General features: G+C 40.6%; 1 long non-coding RNA gene across 2 annotated transcripts in view; it reads left to right on the top strand.

Annotated features, from left to right (window-relative positions):
- Window positions 1-17618, top strand: part of LOC129527074 (uncharacterized) — a 203720-nt gene that overhangs the window by 174688 nt on the left and 11414 nt on the right. For both annotated transcript variants that reach the window (XR_008671936.2, XR_008671937.2), the window contains 4 exons: window positions 12992-13103; window positions 14737-14853; window positions 15255-15351; window positions 15658-15779. This is a non-coding gene — a long non-coding RNA (uncharacterized lncRNA). The remainder of the gene's footprint in view (window positions 1-12991; window positions 13104-14736; window positions 14854-15254; window positions 15352-15657; window positions 15780-17618) is intronic.

Consider the following 17618-nt stretch of genomic DNA (forward strand, 5'->3'; position numbering starts at 1 on the left):
CTAGGCAACAGAGGCAGACTCTGTTTCAAAAAAAAAAAAGGAGGAGGAGGAAAGAAATGAAGATCCAGGCACTGGGTGTATACATTGTGCCTTTGAAATCTATTGATTTGATGCTTTGTTAACAGAAAGTGCAAACAGATATATCTGTGCATTCTTTGTATACTGACACAATATATATCAACATGTGTCAATATGTATCCATATTAAATTAAACAGGAATTTTTACTAATGTTTCCTGCCACACAGGATCTTATTTAGTACCACATTAATCTATCTATTCTTTACCACTTACTTGTATATAGCCTACTGCTCTAATAATGAGCTAAGTTGGTTCTGTTAATTTAATTATGCTGTTAGCAGTGGCACATTTGTACAGGTCTGCAGCAACTTGGTTCTTGCCTCCTCAGAGGAAATAATTTGTCCTAGGGGCATGAAGCAGAGTGAGAGACAAAGGCAAGTTTTAGAACTGGATGAAAGTTTATTAAAAAGTTTTAGAGTAAGAGTGAAACGAAGTAAAGTACACTTGGAAGAGGGCCAAGTGGGTGATTTGAGAGATCCAAGTGCCTGGTTTGACCTTTTACTTGAGGTTTTATACATTAACAGGCTTCCAGGGTGTTGCATCTCTTCTCTTCTGATTCTTCCCATGGGGTGGGCTGTGCACATATGCAGTGGCCTGCCAGCACATGGGAGGGGCTGCGTGCGCAGTGTGTTTACTAAAGATGTGCACATGTTCACTTGAGGCATTTTTCCCTTACCCGTCAATGGTTCCTAGAGGAAGATCATACACCAAACACTGCCATTTTGCCTCTTAATGCACATGGTTGAGTCCACTTTCCCACATGCTGAGATCTTACGGGGAAACGGCTGATCACCAGCTTCAGGTGTTTTCTATCTATGGGGAGACTGCTCCCCCAGTGCCAGTTGCCACCAATTATTATTTAGAGAGACAGTTTAACAATCGCCTGACCATCACCTGATGGTTGCCTGACATTCCTGGTGGAGGGGGAACTCTCTTCTGCACTGCTCATGTCTGCTAACTATCTACTCTAACAATACCACTTGAAAATACAGGTTGAGTATTATTTATTCAAAATGCTTGGGACCATAAATGTTTAAGATTTTTGATTTTTTGGGATTTTGGAATATTTGTATATACATGATGAGATATTTTATGGATGGGACACAAGTCCATACATGGATTCATTTATATTTTGTTTCATTAATATTTAAATATCTCTTAAAAGTCTAGTCAAATGAAGCAGTGGAAATGGAATAGGCATTTGTATTTTAAATATGACTTATACACGTAGTCTCGGTAATTTTACACAATATTTTAATAACTGTGCATGAAACAAAGCGTACATATATTGAGCCATCAGAAAGCAGAGGTGTCACTATCTTGGCCTCCCATGCAAACAATCTTTGGTTGTTTAGCATCACCATGGTCCTTGACTCTGAATTTATGTTACTGATAAGCAATTATTTTCTTACACTTATTTATACATAAGTGCTTAACATTATAAAGAATGATATTCCTTTAATATAGTGAAATAGTTGCATGTTCAGGGTAACTAAGCAACACAGTAGCATCCCTAGTATAAAGTCACATGCCCCCTAATGACATTTCAGTCAAAGGTGGGCTGCAGATATGGTAGAGGTCTCATGAGAATATAATGGAGCTGAAAATTTTCTATCTTCTAGCTATGTACAAAGCATTACTCATGTGTTTGTTTATTGCGATGTTGGGAAAATGAAGCCAGCCCAACTGTTCCATGGGACAAATATAATTTTTTGAATAAACATAAATATTGACCCATACTGGTCTTAAAACTTGAAACTTTTATCTGTCTTATCTGAACTTCTTCCTCAGGAAACTGACCCTCAGGCAAGGAACTGAAACTGACCAGTTCACTGCATCTAGACAATGAGATGCTAGATTCCTCATTGCCATTACGGCTTCCTTACCCCTTCTAATGCCTGTTTTCTTGCTGGTGGCTACCTTCCTTCTGGACTACATAAACCCTCAATTTTAGTTGGTTGGAAGAGATGGATTTGAGGCTTATCTCCCATCTCTCTAGCTGATGTCACCTGAATATAAAGGCTTCTTCCCTGGCAAAATTTGTCTCAGTAATTAACTTTCTGTGTGGTGAGCAAAAGGACATGGTGTTTTGATAAGAAAAACAACCTTCTGTGCTGCCAGTTGTGTAAAAGTATAGCACATACAATTATGTACAGTACATAATACTTGATAATGGTAACAAACTATGTTACTGGTTTATGTTTTTACAATACTATATTATTTTAGAATGAACTCCTTCTACTAATTTAAAAAAAAAATTAATTGGAAAACAAGCTCAGACAAGTAGTTCAGGAGGTAACCAGAAGAAGGTATTGTTGTAGAAGAGGACAGATCCATGGCTGTATTTTTCCACTGAAGACCTTCCAGTAAAGGAAGGTAGAGGATAGTGATATTGATGGTCCCTACCATATGTAGGCCTAAGCTATTCTGAGGTTTTAGCAAAATGTTGGAAATTTAAAATTAAGAGAATTTAAAGTAGAAAAAAACTCATCAAATATGAATATAAAGAAATTTTTTTACATCTGTACAATGTGTTATTACAAAACAGTCAAAATGGTTAAAAAACCAAGTTTTAAAGTTAAACAGCTACACTAAGATACATTTTTATAATTGAATATAGGGAAATATTTTTATAATTTTATTTTAGTCTTAGTATACACTGTTTATGAAGTCTACATTCATGTACAGTAATATCTTAGCCTTCACATTCACTCACCACTTCCTCACTGACTCACCCAGTGAAACTTCCAGTCCTGCAAGCTCCGTTCATGATAAGTGCCCTAGACAGGTGACCAATTTTTTATCTTTTATACCACATTTTTACTGTATCTTTTGTGTGTTGAGGTGTGTTTAGAATAACAGGTACCATTGTGTTACAATTGTGTGCAGTATTTAGTATAATAATATGTTATACAGATTTGTAGCTTAAGGGCAATAGGCTATATACTCTCCAGGTTTCTATGTGTACACTAGGATGTTCACATATGATGAAGCCACCTAACCCATTTCTCAGAACCCTCATTCATTGAGCAATGCATGACTGTACCTTTACCATAAATAACAAATGATGGCATGTTTTCTGCCTCCTCCTGTGATGTTATGTTTTGATTTAAAGCTTATTGTACATCATATTTTATTTTAATAGGTGAGAAGAAAAATCAAACAGTTGAGGAACCAGGAAGCGCATCCCATATGGATGAGGAGGCATTCTGCTGAATGGCATTTTAAATGTTGAAATTTTGATTTTTGAATTAGGAATGCACATGCATATGTACATATATAGTGAGTTTAGAATTGGTAATGTTCCCATGAGAAAGAATTTTGCCAATTAAAGTGTAGTGCTTATGTATAAAACCTTTAAGACTCAGCATCTCCATTTATTTCCTGTTTCATAGTTCAGTCCCTCATTCCCCACTCCATTCAATGAAGTTATGTCTTATAGTTATTATACAGTTGTATTTAATTTTTGCCTGCATTTCCTCCTGGGATACCCCTACCTACTGAATAAGGTTTTTAATTTGCATACTTTTATGCTCATTCTTAGTAATAATGTAAGTTAGAATTTGAAAATCAGTGTTATGTATCCGCACTTACAGTATCATACAGAATAATTTTACTGCCCAAAACAAATCCTCTGTACTTAAGATTTACTGGCATTTCCTCTCCTGATGCCATTGTAACCACTAAACTTTACTGCTTTACTGTCTCTACATGTTTGCCTTTCCCAGAATATGATGTCAGATTTATCACAAGATAAATAGCCACATGAATATAAGTTGAAAAGACTTTAAAAAATAATTACATATCAATATGCCTTCTAAGTTTGTGAAGTATATCTCTTAGTTGTTTTGAAATGCTTTTTTTTCCCCCTGAGACAGAGTTTCACTCTGTCTTCCAGGCTGGAGTGCAATGACGCAATCTTGGCTCATTGCAACTTCCACCTCCCGGGTTCAAGCGATTCTCCTGCCTCAGCCTCCTGAGTAGCTGGGATTACAGGTGTGATTTGCATTTTTTTATGACAAAAAGCATTGGGCATCTTTTGATGTGCTTATTATACATGACAATCACTTCTTTAGAGAAATAACTATTCAAATAGTTTACCTTTTTTGATTGGGATATGTGCCTTTTGATTTTTGAGCTAAGGTGCTTTTATATATTCTGGATAGGAGAAGCTTATTAGCTATATGACTTGCAATGATGTTCTTCAATATTTTGTGCGTCTTTTTACTTAATGGTATACTTTGAGTCACAAAACTGTTTAATTCAGAAAAATTTTAATGTATCTATTTTTTCTTCAGTTTCTTGTGCGTGTGCATTCATATCATAGAAACCATTGTTTAACCTGAAGCTGCACGTATTCCTATGTGACTTTCTATGGGTTAAGCCTATTTATTTCTTGTATTTAAGTGAATCATAATTTGAGTCATTAATATACATATATGTGTGTCACATTAAATAGTAGTTCAACTTATAGAGATCCCCTTGACCCAACAACACTTGATCAAAAAGTTTCCATATTGCGTTAAATTGACATTCTTATAAAATCATGAGATCATAAAGTTGTAATTTTTAGACATTCAGCTTTATTCCATTGATCTATATACCTACTCTTTTTTGTTACTTTATTCCTTTTTAAAATTATTTTTAGCCATTTGTTTCCTACGTATACCTATTTTTATACTAGTGCTGTGTCGGGAATTGGGGGTTTCTTGGTTTCCCTGACTTCACGACTGAAGCAGCAGACCCTCACGGTGAGTGTTACAGCTCTTAAAGGCAGCACGGCCAGAGTTGTTCATTCCTCCTGGTGGGTTCGTGGTCTCACTGGCTTCAGGAGTGAAGCTGCAGACCTTCGTGGTGAGTCCTAACAGCTCATAAAGGCAGCATGGACCCAGAGTGAGCAGCAGCAAGTTTCATTGCGAAGAACAAAGCTTCCACACCATGCAAGCGGACCCAACCCGGTTGCCATTGCTGCCTTGGGCAGCCTGCTTTTATTCCCTTGACTCCACCCACATCCTGCTGATTGGTCCATTTTACAGACAGCTGATTGGCCCATTTTACAGAGAGCTGATTGGCCCATTATACAGAGAGCTGATTGGTCCATTTTCACAGGGTGTTGATTGGTGCGTTTACAAACCTTGAGCTAGACACAGAGTGCTGATTGGTGCATTTACAATCCTTTAGGTAGACACAGAAGTTTTCCAAGTTCCCAATAGATTAACTAGACACAGAGCACTGACTGGTGCCTTTACAAACCTTGAGCTAGACACAGAGCCAATTGGTGCATTTACAATCTCTTAGCTAGACACAAGTTCTCCAAGTCCCCACTAGATTAGCTAGACACAGAGCACTGATTGGTGCATTTACAAACCTTTAGCTAGACACAGAGTTCTGATTGGTGCATTTACAACCCTTTAGCTAGACATAAAAGTTCTCTAAGTCCCCACCCAACTCAGGAGCCCAGCTGGCTTTGCCTAGTGGATCCCACACCTGGGGCCAAGAGCGGAGCTGCCCGCCAGTCCTGCACTGCACGCTCACACTCCTCAGCCCTTGGGTGGTCGATGGGACCGGATGTCATGGAGCAGGAGCCTCCACCCATCAGGGAGGCTTGGCGGGAGCCCACCAGTTGGGGGGCTCGGGCATGACAGGCTGCGGGTCCCGAGCCCTGCCCCGTGGGGAGGCAGCTGAGGCCCGGCAAGAATCCGAGCTCGATGCGGGCAGGCTGGCAGTGCTGGGGGACCTGGCGCACCATCTGCAGCTGCTGGCCCAGGTGCTAAGCCCCTTACTGCCCAGGGTGGTGCCGGTGGCACTAGCTTGCCACTGGGAGTGCGGGGCCTGCCGAGACCCCGCCCACCCAGAACTCGCACTGGCCTGCCAGCGCCATGTGCAGTCCAGGTTCCCGCCTGTGGTTCTCCCTCCACACCTCCCCACAAGCAGAGGGAGCTGGCTCCAGTGTCGGCCAGCCCAGAGAGGGGCTCCCACAGTGCAGCAGTGGCCTGAAGGGCTCCTCAAGTGCAGCCAGAGTGGACGCAGAGCCCCAGGCAGCGCCCAGAGCAAGCGAGGGCTGCTAGCACATTGTCACCTCTCAGTACTACAAATCTTGATCATTTGTTTTATTCTTTCTCTTAATATATTGCATGACACTAATGTTTTTTTGTGTATTTAACCAAATTTGCATTTTCAAATACCTATTTAAAATTTCTATTTTGCTTCTCAATGGATTTCATGAATCATAGTTTATATAACAACTTCTCCACATAGAAAATAGGAATTCCAAAACCCCAGCAGAAGCTCTCATGTGTTTAATAGCTGGGAAGACACGGAGGTGGTCAATTTCTGTGAAAATGTTTCTATGTACATTTTCTCAATAACAGGCTGGAATACACAGATGTGCCACCCTTACTTAACAATGAGAAATGGGCATTAACAGAAATGCTGTGTTCCATTCATCTGAGAGTGCACATTTTCACATTTCACATACAGATGCAGCATTTTAAATTTGATAGTGTCAGAACACTGTTGGCCAGAAGGCAGTTTTAATGTCACTGTCCTCATGTACACATACGTGAAACTGGTCTAAGAATCTTCCTTTGATATCTTTGGATAATATCATCACCATTGTAATTCACAGAAGTGTTTGGAGAGATAATCTCACAAAGAGTAGTTCAGGACTCTCACAAGAAATGCAGAATCACCATTGCTTCAGATTAGCACAGATGATGAATAATCAATCATGGGCTAGTGAAGTAAAAATTATTCTAAAGACTTGGATCTAAATGGAAAAGACTTTAAAATCAATTACAATGTAAAATTTTTATGCAATTCAGAAATCACTTAAAATTTCTTTTTTTTCTTTTTTCTTTTTCTTCCTTTTTCTTTTTTTTTGGCGGAGTCTCACTTTGCCGCCAGGCTGGAGTGGAGTGCAGTGGTGTGATCTTGGCTCACCACAATCTCTGCCCCCCAGGTTCAAGCAATTCTCCTGCCTCTGCCTCTCAAGTAGCTGGGATTACAGGTGTGCACCACCACACCCAGCTAATTTTTGTATTTTAGTAGAGACGGGGTTTCAGCATGTTGGCCAGGATGGTCTCATACTCCTGACTCATGGTCCACCTGCCTGGGCCTCCCAAAGTGCTAGGATTATGGGCGTGAGCCACCACGCCCGGTCCCTAAAATTTCTATTATGTGAAATGTATTTGTTTCATCATTTGGTTGTGGTTTTATTCTTCCATTCTTATATATAAACAAGTGATACATGTTACAATTGATGCAGTAATACATCTCGCAATTTACTAGAAAAAGTTTTCATACTTGTTAGTGTACACTATATGTTTTAAATACTGTTAGTTCATACAATCCAGCCAACACTGAAGAAGTAGGTGCTATTACCATTTCCATAGTCCAATTTTGAATGTGATCCAAAAACTCTGAAGGAAAGAATTACGAGAATCTCAGTTTGACACAATCTGTCTCCAGAGACTTAGCTCACATGAACTGTATTCCAATGTGTTTTCTCTTATATGGTAAATACTTTCTAAGTTTAGTTTTAGGAATCTTACCCTGCTCCATGCTCATGAAGATATTTTCCTAAATTGTGTTGTATATATTGGATTAAATATTTTTTATTTTGGTCTATGATCCACTTGGAATATATTTTGCATTTAATGTGAGGTCACATTTAAGGTTTTAATTCCTCTTAAAGGATATTCAATTTTCTAGAACATTTTTGGAAAAATTATCTTTTCCAATTCACTGACTATTCTTGCATTGTAATACTATTTCCTGTTTTTTGTTTTTGTCTGCAAATGCATTTAGGTTAAATTTCCTCTGTGGTCACATAATCATCACGTATAGAGAAAATTTTATTTTTGTGTTGTGCAATAAGACATTCATTTTTTTCAAATGCATTGGTAATTGTTCCTTTCTTCTTCTTCTTCCTCTTCTTCTTCTTCCTCTTCTTCTTCCTCTTCTTCTTCCTCTTCCTCTTCCTCCTCCTCTTCTTCCTCCTCTTCCCCTTCCTCTTCTCCTTCTCTTTTTTGAGATATGGTCTTACTCTATCACCCACATTGGAGTGCAGTGGCATGATCACAGTTCACAGCAGTCTTGACCTCCCAGGTTCAAGCAATCTTCTTGCCTCTGCCACGTGAGTGGCTGGCACTGCAGATGCATGCCACCATGCCTGGCTAATTTTTCACTTTTTTTGTAGAGACAGGATTTTGCCATGTTGCCTAGGCTGGTCTCAAACTCCTGAGCTCAAGCGATCTTCCTGCCTCAACCTCTCGGAGTACTGGGATTACCAACGTGAGCCACTGCAGCTAGCCCATAATTGTTTTTCAAATAACCATTTCAATTATTGTAATCTGTTCACACATTCTCTGCCCTAAATTGAATTCCAGTATCACGTTTTGAATAAATGTCAGGTGTGATACATTCTGTTTTAGCACTTTTCAGAAAGATCTCCTGAAATATCTCTGTTTGAAAAGGAGAAAAACAGAGACTATTCTGGGAGCCATAAGGCTGCTTGTACTGGTTGCAGTCAGGTGCCTGAAGCTTTTCCAAGCAGGTGGTCAATGCTGTGAGTGACTTTGCAGTTATGGGGTCCTGGTGGTGGTACCATCTCCACAGCAGCACTAAGCATTACCCTAGTGAGGACTCTGTGCTGACCCTGCTTCTATAGCTTCACCAGGCATGCCCTTGTGGAGAGTCTTTGCAGCAGCTCCAACCTACATTCCCACTTAATATTGCTCTACTGGGGGCTCTCTTTGGGGGCTCTACCCCTGTGAGAAATCTCTGATTGGGACCCCAGGCTTTTGAAAATTTTTTTAAAATTTGTGGAGGCTACCAAGCCTCCAGAGCTCTTGTTTTCTGTAAGCCTAGAGAATTACCACCTCATAAGCATTTCCAGGTAGTACAATTTGTATCTTCCAGAGCTGGCACACAAGCCCCACTTGGGAGCCAAAGCAGGTGGAATTCAGAGAGCAGCACCCTAAAGTGGCACATGGCAATGCCACCACCTGTCCCCAGAAACAATCCTGTCCCCTTATGCTGCTGGACCTCTGATGGGATGGACAGCCTAGAAGATTACTGAAATGCCTGTGGGGTTTTTCTTCCATTGTCTTGAGTATTGACACCTAGCTCCCTTTAAATCATGCCCATCTCTGGAACACTGTGGCTCTGCCACAACCTTGGACTATTCTCCTGGAAAGGCTTTTTCATTCTCACTTGGCCAGGCTCCAGATTTTTTCTTTGTGTTTTTCTTTTCTCTAGCAGTTTTACCTTAAGCAGTTAGGAGTAACCACGCTACAGCTTGAACACTTTGAAGCTTAGAAATTTCTTCCGTCAGGTTCCCTAGTTCATCACTCTGAAGATAGGCCTCTCACAAAGCCCTTGAGCATGGACACAGCCACATTACTTGCCCGTTGATTTTAAGAATGGCCTTAATTTCCAATGTCTAATTCCTCAGCTCCATCTGAAACTTAGTCAGAATGGCCTTAAATCTTCATATTTCTGTAAACAGTCTGTTCACAACAACTTCACCTGTCTCTAAGGACTCCCAAACTTTTCCCATTTTCTTGTTTTCTAACCCCTCACCAGAACCTAGGCTTTTTCTAGCCTGTTTTTCCAAATTCTTCAAGCTTCTGCCCTATTAATACCTAGTTCCAAGACTAGTTTTACAGTTTCAGGTATGGTATTCATTATCAGCAAGATCACACTTCTCATCACCAATTTCCGTAGTAACGTTTGTTCTTTGCTTATAAAACAGAATACAGAATATTGGGTAATTTATTTTAAAAAATTATTTCTTTTGGTTATGGAGGCTGAGAGGTCCAAGGTTAAGGGGCAGTATCTGGCAATAGCCTGTTGTTGGTGGAGACTCTCCGAAGATTCCTGAGGCCACACAGGGTATCGGCTGGCTGGAGGTTTGGAATGCTAGTGCAGACCTCTCTTCCTCTGACAAAGTCACCACTTAACCTCACATAATAAACCATTAATCCTTTAACCAATTAATAGTTTAGTAGATGTATCCACTTATTAGGGTAGAGCACTTATGATATGGTCACCTCTATGAGGCCCCAACTCTCAATACTGCCACATTGGGGATTAAATTTAAAAATGAGTTCTGTTAAGGGAAAATGTTCCAACCACAGTAACTGTAACAAGATCCGCTGTTTCCCATATAATACTCTTCTACCCATGTTGTGGAGTATTAGTCCCATTTTAAACTGGTAGTCTAGATCAGTTACTCCTGACCACACTGCAACTGTGTTCTCAGTCTTTTGACTCAGAAATATAAGGAGCTTAATATGGCTGAGTGGCAGTCTTAACTTCTAGTTCAGTTGAATAATTGCTGTATCTCTTAGCAGCAGCGTTCCTCTGTCTGTAAGACCTCTAGACCAGTATAGCTTAAAATCACAGGAACAGAAAGTAAAATTTTTGCTAGTGTTACATTAGGAATAGTGAATGGTGCAACTCTAATTTTTAATCCTGTGATTCCTAAACCTGTAAATTATGGTTTGGGGATAAAATTTTCTATATAATACATTCTGAATTTTTAGCATATACAATCTTCAGATGAACCTTGACTCAAACCTGCATAGTGTTCTCACTTAGCAGGTACCATACCTGTGACTTCCAAAGGCATATTCCACCATTTTATCCAACCAGTTTTTCCAAGATTATGGTGTACACGGAAAGACCAGTGAAATTCATGAGCATAAGATCATTGCAACAATTTTATGGTTGTGTAGTTCTTTGTTGAGAAGGAATGCTGTATAGAATACTATCGTTGTATATAAGGCAGGCTTTAAGTCCATGGATGGGTTTTGGCAAAAGGTCTGCGTGCAGAAAAGGAAAAAACATAATCAGAATAAGGGTCTATTCAGTAGGAAACAAACCCCAGCCCCTTCCATGATCAGAGTAGGTCAATATAACCAACCTACCACCGGGTTAATGGTCGACTATTCTGGGGAATTGTGCCTTATCAGGGACTCAATGTTGGTCTTTTGGTGGGAATCCATATGGAACACAAATGTCTTCACATTTTCTTTTGCCACTCAGAGAGGGCTATCCACATGATTCTATTGCACATTACTTTGTCAGCATGTTTCAATCATGTATTTCCAAGTTTCTGACTGATCAAATCATTGTACGCAGCCCATGAATCAATATATAAGCACACTCACAATAATTTTTCCTTCCAAGCAAAGTGCACAGCTAGATATACTGACTGATTTATGTCGATAGAGAAGATTTATTTCCCCACTGTCCTTCAGGGATGTCCCAGAAAGGGCGATAGTGCTGCAGCTGTCTACTTTCAGGTGGTGTCTGGATATCCCGAAGAACCATCTGAACAGTCTTCTCCTACTCTGTCAACTGATTATAGGGAACTCTTCATGAGGCCATAAGTGCAGACTAGGAGAGAGAAGGCAATGTGGCAGGAGTGGAGATAGTAGGCAGTTGTATATTTCTTCATGTAACTTGTGTTTTCAGGACCTGTTCTGGACCAGTCACATATGTACCATTTCCATTTGTTAGAGTGCTACCATGCACACCCAACTTTATGGCTAGGTGGGTCAGGAAACACTTCATTCATGATGGGCAGCTCAGGATACATGGAACTTGGTGGCTAAAAATCATGCATTTTATTTTATTGCAACCCAGTGGTAGACCACAAACTGACCCTGAAAAAGAGGGTATTTATCTGTGGATAAGGGCAGTGCCTTGCTCCAAAATTTGAAGAGCCTCTACTGTGATTTACCTGTGGGAGCCTAAGAAAGACTCCAAAGAACATCTCCATCTGCCACTGACACCTCAAGTACCATTGGATCTGCTGGATTATATGGCCTAAGTGGAAAAGCTGCTTGCATGGCAGCCTGGACTGCTGAAGTCTTGTGTTCTGGGCCCCCTCAAACCTAGAAGCTTTTTGAGTTGTTTGGTAGATGGGCCAGAGTAACACACCCAAAGGACAAAATTGTTGCCTCCAAAATCCAAATAGGCCCACTAGGCCTTGTGCCTTTTTCTTGGTTGTTGGTGAGACCAGATGCAACCAATTGTACTTTATTTTGGAAGAATACCTCAAAATGTTCCACACCACTGGATATCTACAAATTTCACTAATGTAGAAGGCCTCTGAATTTCAGTTAAATATATTGCCCACGTAATATATTTCTGTGGGCTGAATATATATATTAACATAATATATATTCAGTTAAATATATTGCCCACATAATATATATTGCCCACAATATATATTAACTGAATTTCAGCTAAATATATTGCCCACATAATATATTATTTCATAATATATTGTCTGACATAAAAATATTTTATGAGTATGCTAAGTGTAAATGCTACTTGACATTCACTTGGTCCAATCACCATTATCCCATCAATGAAATGGACCAATGTGATAGCTGTGGAAGGGAAGTTAATGAAGTGTTCTGTTTGTGACATGGGATAGATGGTTAATATACTCCTCAGGTAGGACAGTTAAGGTTTAGTGCTGTCTTTGGCATCTGAAAACAAACTTATTTTGAAACTTATGGACAGAGATAGAGATAAAGCATTCACTAGATCAGTAGCTACATACCAGTTCCAGGAAATGTGTTAATTTGCTGGAACAATGAAACAACATTTTGTATAACAACTTCAATTTTAGTTGATACTTGATTGAGCTTCTGGGAATATACTGTCATTATCTAGTATCCATTTATCTTCTGCATAGGCCAAATAGGAGAGTTGCATGGGAATGTGGTGAAAATAACCATTCTTGCATCTTCCAAGTCCTTGATGGTGGCACTAATGTCTTAAATTCCTCCAAAGATGCAGTTATGTTTTTGATTTAATATTTTCCTAGATAGAAGCATCTCTCTTGGATTTCATTTGTGCTTTCTCACCCTAATTGTTCTCATTCCACAGGTTAGGCTACCAACATGGGCATTCTTTCAGCTGTTATGTGTGTCTATTCCAATTATGCATCAGGAACTGGAAAATTATCAGAGAATGGCTTCAGGGACCCACCAGACCCACTGTGAGTCAGACATGAGCTAAAACTCCATTAATCACCTGACCTCTATAAGAAGGTACTCTTAATTAGTGGGCTACAGGGTTACTGTGGGTCTCCTGGAATCAATGTCAAGTGTAGAGTCAGTGTCCAGTGATCCTCAAAATTTATTTTATTAAAGCGCGGTTACTGAAGGTTGATTTTCAGTGCCACTTAACCAGCTGGAGACTTCCATGGCTGGCGATGCCCCTGCTCAGGCCTCCCTCCACCTTGGGCTCACTGCAGGAGGCACCCCGCCCTCTCAACCTTCCAGATGGCACCTAGCTTGCACTCTGCCCTGGATCACACACTGGCTGTGAGATCCATGCTTAGCCTGCAGCTAGGGCTGGGCCTGCCACAAACTGCTTCACCTTGGGCACTGGCATCTGGATGAGGGGAATGCAGTGGCACCCAAAAAACTCAGAGACATCAGTAACCCCAGAGCCCCAAAGTGGGTGTTATAGCATGCTACAGCTCGTTCAGTACCATTGCCTCACTCTGACTCATGACTCTAGAGCTGGCCCAGCCCTCCTGCAGCTTCCCATCATGTGCAGTGGTTGCTGGGTGCCGGCAGAGTGTGGAGGGCCACAGTGTTACAGCTTTTTTGTACTCGCATTTGTTTGGCAGCTCCTGAGTTCTCATGTCCAAGGAGAATGAGGTTACACTCACAGTCAAAGTGTCAGAAAGGCAGAGAAGAGTTTTATTGAGTGATGGAACAGCTCTCAGTAGAGAGAATACATGAAGCAGGTGGTCCTCCCCACCCAGAGGCAGGTAGTCCCCAAGTGTGGCTGAGTCCAGGGCTTTTATGGGCTCAGAATGGGGGAGTGCATGCTGATTGGTTTGTGAGAATGCATAAAATGGTAAAATAAGCGACCACTCAAAGGTGGGTGCAATGGTGCCAAAAAAAAAAAAAATTAGGAAAGAGCAGGTATATGTAAAGTAGGTGAAGGGTGGGGACCAATCAGAGGAAAGTGTGCCAAACGAGGAGCTTCCCAATATGGTCTGTGGATTTATCTGAGTCTTGGAGCTTGGCTTTCAGGCTTTAAACAGTCTTTGGTTTGAAGGTGGGGTTTCATCGGGGAGCGGCCCATATCTGCCTAAGGATGTGTCTACCTCCTGCTGCTGTCATTACTCTAGTAAGTGATTGTAGGTTCCTTTTAGGAAGGATAGCAGAAATATAAACTATAACATTTTGGTAGTGTACTTGTGTCCTACTTCAAGAGGACTGGGCTGCTGCTCCTTTCAAGGGGTTCCGAGATTGTAAACTCGCTCAATTGTGAGAATTGAGTGAGGTTCTTTGAGTCTCTGGTTTTTAGGATTTGAGGTAGAATCTTGTTCATTTGATCTAAAGATTTTCTGCTTCTTCAAATCAAGTAAGCCTTTAGTAGGCTACCTGTGTATTTCAATTCCAAGAACACTATGATAAACTAGCCAGCAACATAAATCTATAGGAGTCAGATGAACCTGATTGTTGCTTCACCTTTGCTGTCCATTGACATAACTATGCCAACCTTGTCTTTGAAGATTGAATGTTGCTACTTGCTCCCAAGATTCCCTGAAACCCAGTTATTCCCCTTGCATTTTGATTTTCCAATTGGTGCACTGTGGTTTCTATATTAAGGTCTGGTCTACAGAGAAGAGAGATCAGGGAGCTCTTCAGTTGTACCCAGCCTCCCCACACAAATCTACCTAACAAAGTCCTGATAAACAGTATGTTTTCTGGAGTCTATCAATATGGGTAAGTTGCATTTATTTTTTTATTTACTTAGAAACAGAGTCTCACTTTTTTTGCCCAGGCTGGAGTACAGTGGCATGATCTCAGCTTACTGCAAACTCTGCCTCCTGGATTCAAACCATCCTCTGGCCTCAGCCTCCTCAGTAGCTGGGGCAACAAGTGTGTGCTACCATGTCTGGCTAATTTTTGTAGTTTTTTGTAGAGATGGGGTTTCACCGTGTTTGCAAGGCTGATCTTTTTTTTTTTTTCCATTTGAATTTTAGAATGAGTTTTTCTTTTTTTTTTCAATTTTTTTATTATACTTTAAGTTTTAGGGTACATGTGCACAACGTGCAGGTTAGTTACATATATATACATGTGCCATGCTGGCATGCTGCACCCATTAACTCGTCACTTAACCCTAGGTGTGAAGGCTGGTCTTAAACTCCTGACCTCAAGTGATGGACCTGTCTTGGCTTCCAAAAGTGCTGGAATTACAGGCATGAGCCACCATGCCCTGCTGTAAGTTGCTTTTAAACGGCAGATCCATTCTAGCATTCCTATCTCCTTAAGCCTATGAATTCCTTCATCCAACATAATACAGGGAAGATGGGGGAATCACCGACTTGCTCATGGTCATACATCTGTTGAACTATACTTCAGCCAACCTGTCATAAAACTACTACTACCGTCCTTAAATACCGAAGCTGCAACATTAAACCAGAATATCTGCTTAATGGCCCCATATCATTAAATTTGGACTGATTCAAGTTTATATTGCTTCTACTGTTATCAACGCTTTTTTTTTCTTGTTTTGGTTTCTTACAGATGAGGTCTTGTTCCTTTGGCCAGGCTGGAGTGCAGTGGCACAGTCGTCACTCACTGTAGCTTCAAACACCTGGGTTCCAGCATTCATCCCACTTCAGCCTCCCTTGTAGCCGGGACTACAGGTACAAGCCACCACACCCCGCTATCCACACCCATAATCTTTATTTCCACATAGGGTCTTCAGATTTCTGTTTCCATTAGTTAGAAAACTCAGGTAGCTTTTTTCACATATATCACACCTCCTCATGGGCATGTTGTAACTTTATTCTCACCATGAGTCTAGAAGAAACACAGCTGTCAGGGGTGGGTCTTGAAGATAATCAGCAGTGTATTGTTTGACAGCTGTTTCAGGGGAAGCCATTACCGTTTCCTTAGGCACTGTAGCTGTAAGCTACTCAGACACATATGGAAAGGCCTACATCACTTTGTGTGAGAAGGCCGTTGCCAAGGGTGGCTGTAAGGAGGCTACTTCTGCTGGCAATAAAAACTCATTAGAATTTAGGAGATCAGTGTCCCCAGCCACATCAGTCTTCCCATCCATCCTCATCCCAAGTTACAGGATGCTATTCTTTCTCAACTTCCACTTCAACAGTAGACACCCTGCCAGACTGAGGAGTTCAATGTTTCTTGTAATTCAGCCAGTGGCATGATAAGGGCTTGTGTTTGACTTTTAGCAAATACTTCCCTGTGGCTACAAGAGAGTTTTCTGGCTCAGAGCACAGGTAGAAACTCTTAGGCTGTGTATGTGGAGCTGGTTCTGCTAAATTGAATCCCTAAGCTCATTATTGTCTTTCATCAAATTTCCCAGTGAAATTAGAAGCAACAAACCCGTCATCATTATGTTCCATGGTTTTATGCAAATGTCTGTATTACATACAGAGTAAACAAGTACCTTGCCTCTTATCAGTGTTTAATTAAGAGCATCAAATGCAGACATTTTGGGGATCTCTAAAAACAGTTCATGTCATTGACTGTCATTGCTCTTTCTACTGTTAGAAGTACAGTTCTTAGAATTTAGGTCCAATCAGATTAGAAAGCCAATTCTAGAAACCCCAAATTTGATTAAGGACACTCATCCTTAAAATTCTCTTCCTATACAACTGTTCTTACTACCAAAGTCTATACTAGTCAGGGTTATCTAGAGCAACAGAAGCAATAGGATAGATACGTAGGAGCTAGCTAGCTAGCTGTAGATAGATAGATCGATAGATAGATAGATAGATAGATAGATAGATAGATTTTTAGGGGAACTGAATCACATGATTATGGAGGCTGACCATTTCCACCACATGCCGTGTAAAGCTGGAGATCCTAGGATGCTTGTTGGGTACCATAGTCTAAGTCCAAAATGCTCAAACCAGAGAAAACCTTGGTTAAACCCTCAGTATGAGGCTGAATGCCATCAGAAAGTCTTTCAATTGAGTCCCCTGTCATTTTGAAATACCACCATATTTACGATTTGACATTGTTATGTGGCTGATTCATTGGTTGCAGTGTTGTTGAGCATTTTGTTGTTTGATCACCACTAGATACTCCAGGCTGATTGTATTTAGTCCCTGTTCAAGTCTGTTATTGACCTTTTTCTCACAGATCCCTACCTTTTTTGTTGGAGAATGAAATTTAAAATGAAGATTTGGGCACTCACTGGTTGTACACATTGTTACTGGGGAATGTGTTGATTGGAGGCCTTGCTAGCTAACAGAGCAAAGAGTAAATATACACATGTGTTTACAAATTTCTACAAGTCTCCATATGTATCCACATTAAATTAAACATGAATTCCTACAGTGTCCTCAGTCCCACACGATCTTATTCAGCACCATGTGAATCTGTCTACCCATCTCACTAATCTGTATTTAGGCTAGCACTGTAATATTTAACCACCTGAAAATGCAGGCATAGTGGTTTCAGAATAAGAAACGTACAACCCCATGAGAAGCACCCTTACCAGCTGTTTATGT

The sequence above is a fragment of the Gorilla gorilla genome, chromosome 16, assembly GCF_029281585.2.
Source record: "Gorilla gorilla gorilla isolate KB3781 chromosome 16, NHGRI_mGorGor1-v2.1_pri, whole genome shotgun sequence".
Lineage (NCBI taxonomy): Eukaryota > Metazoa > Chordata > Mammalia > Primates > Hominidae > Gorilla > Gorilla gorilla.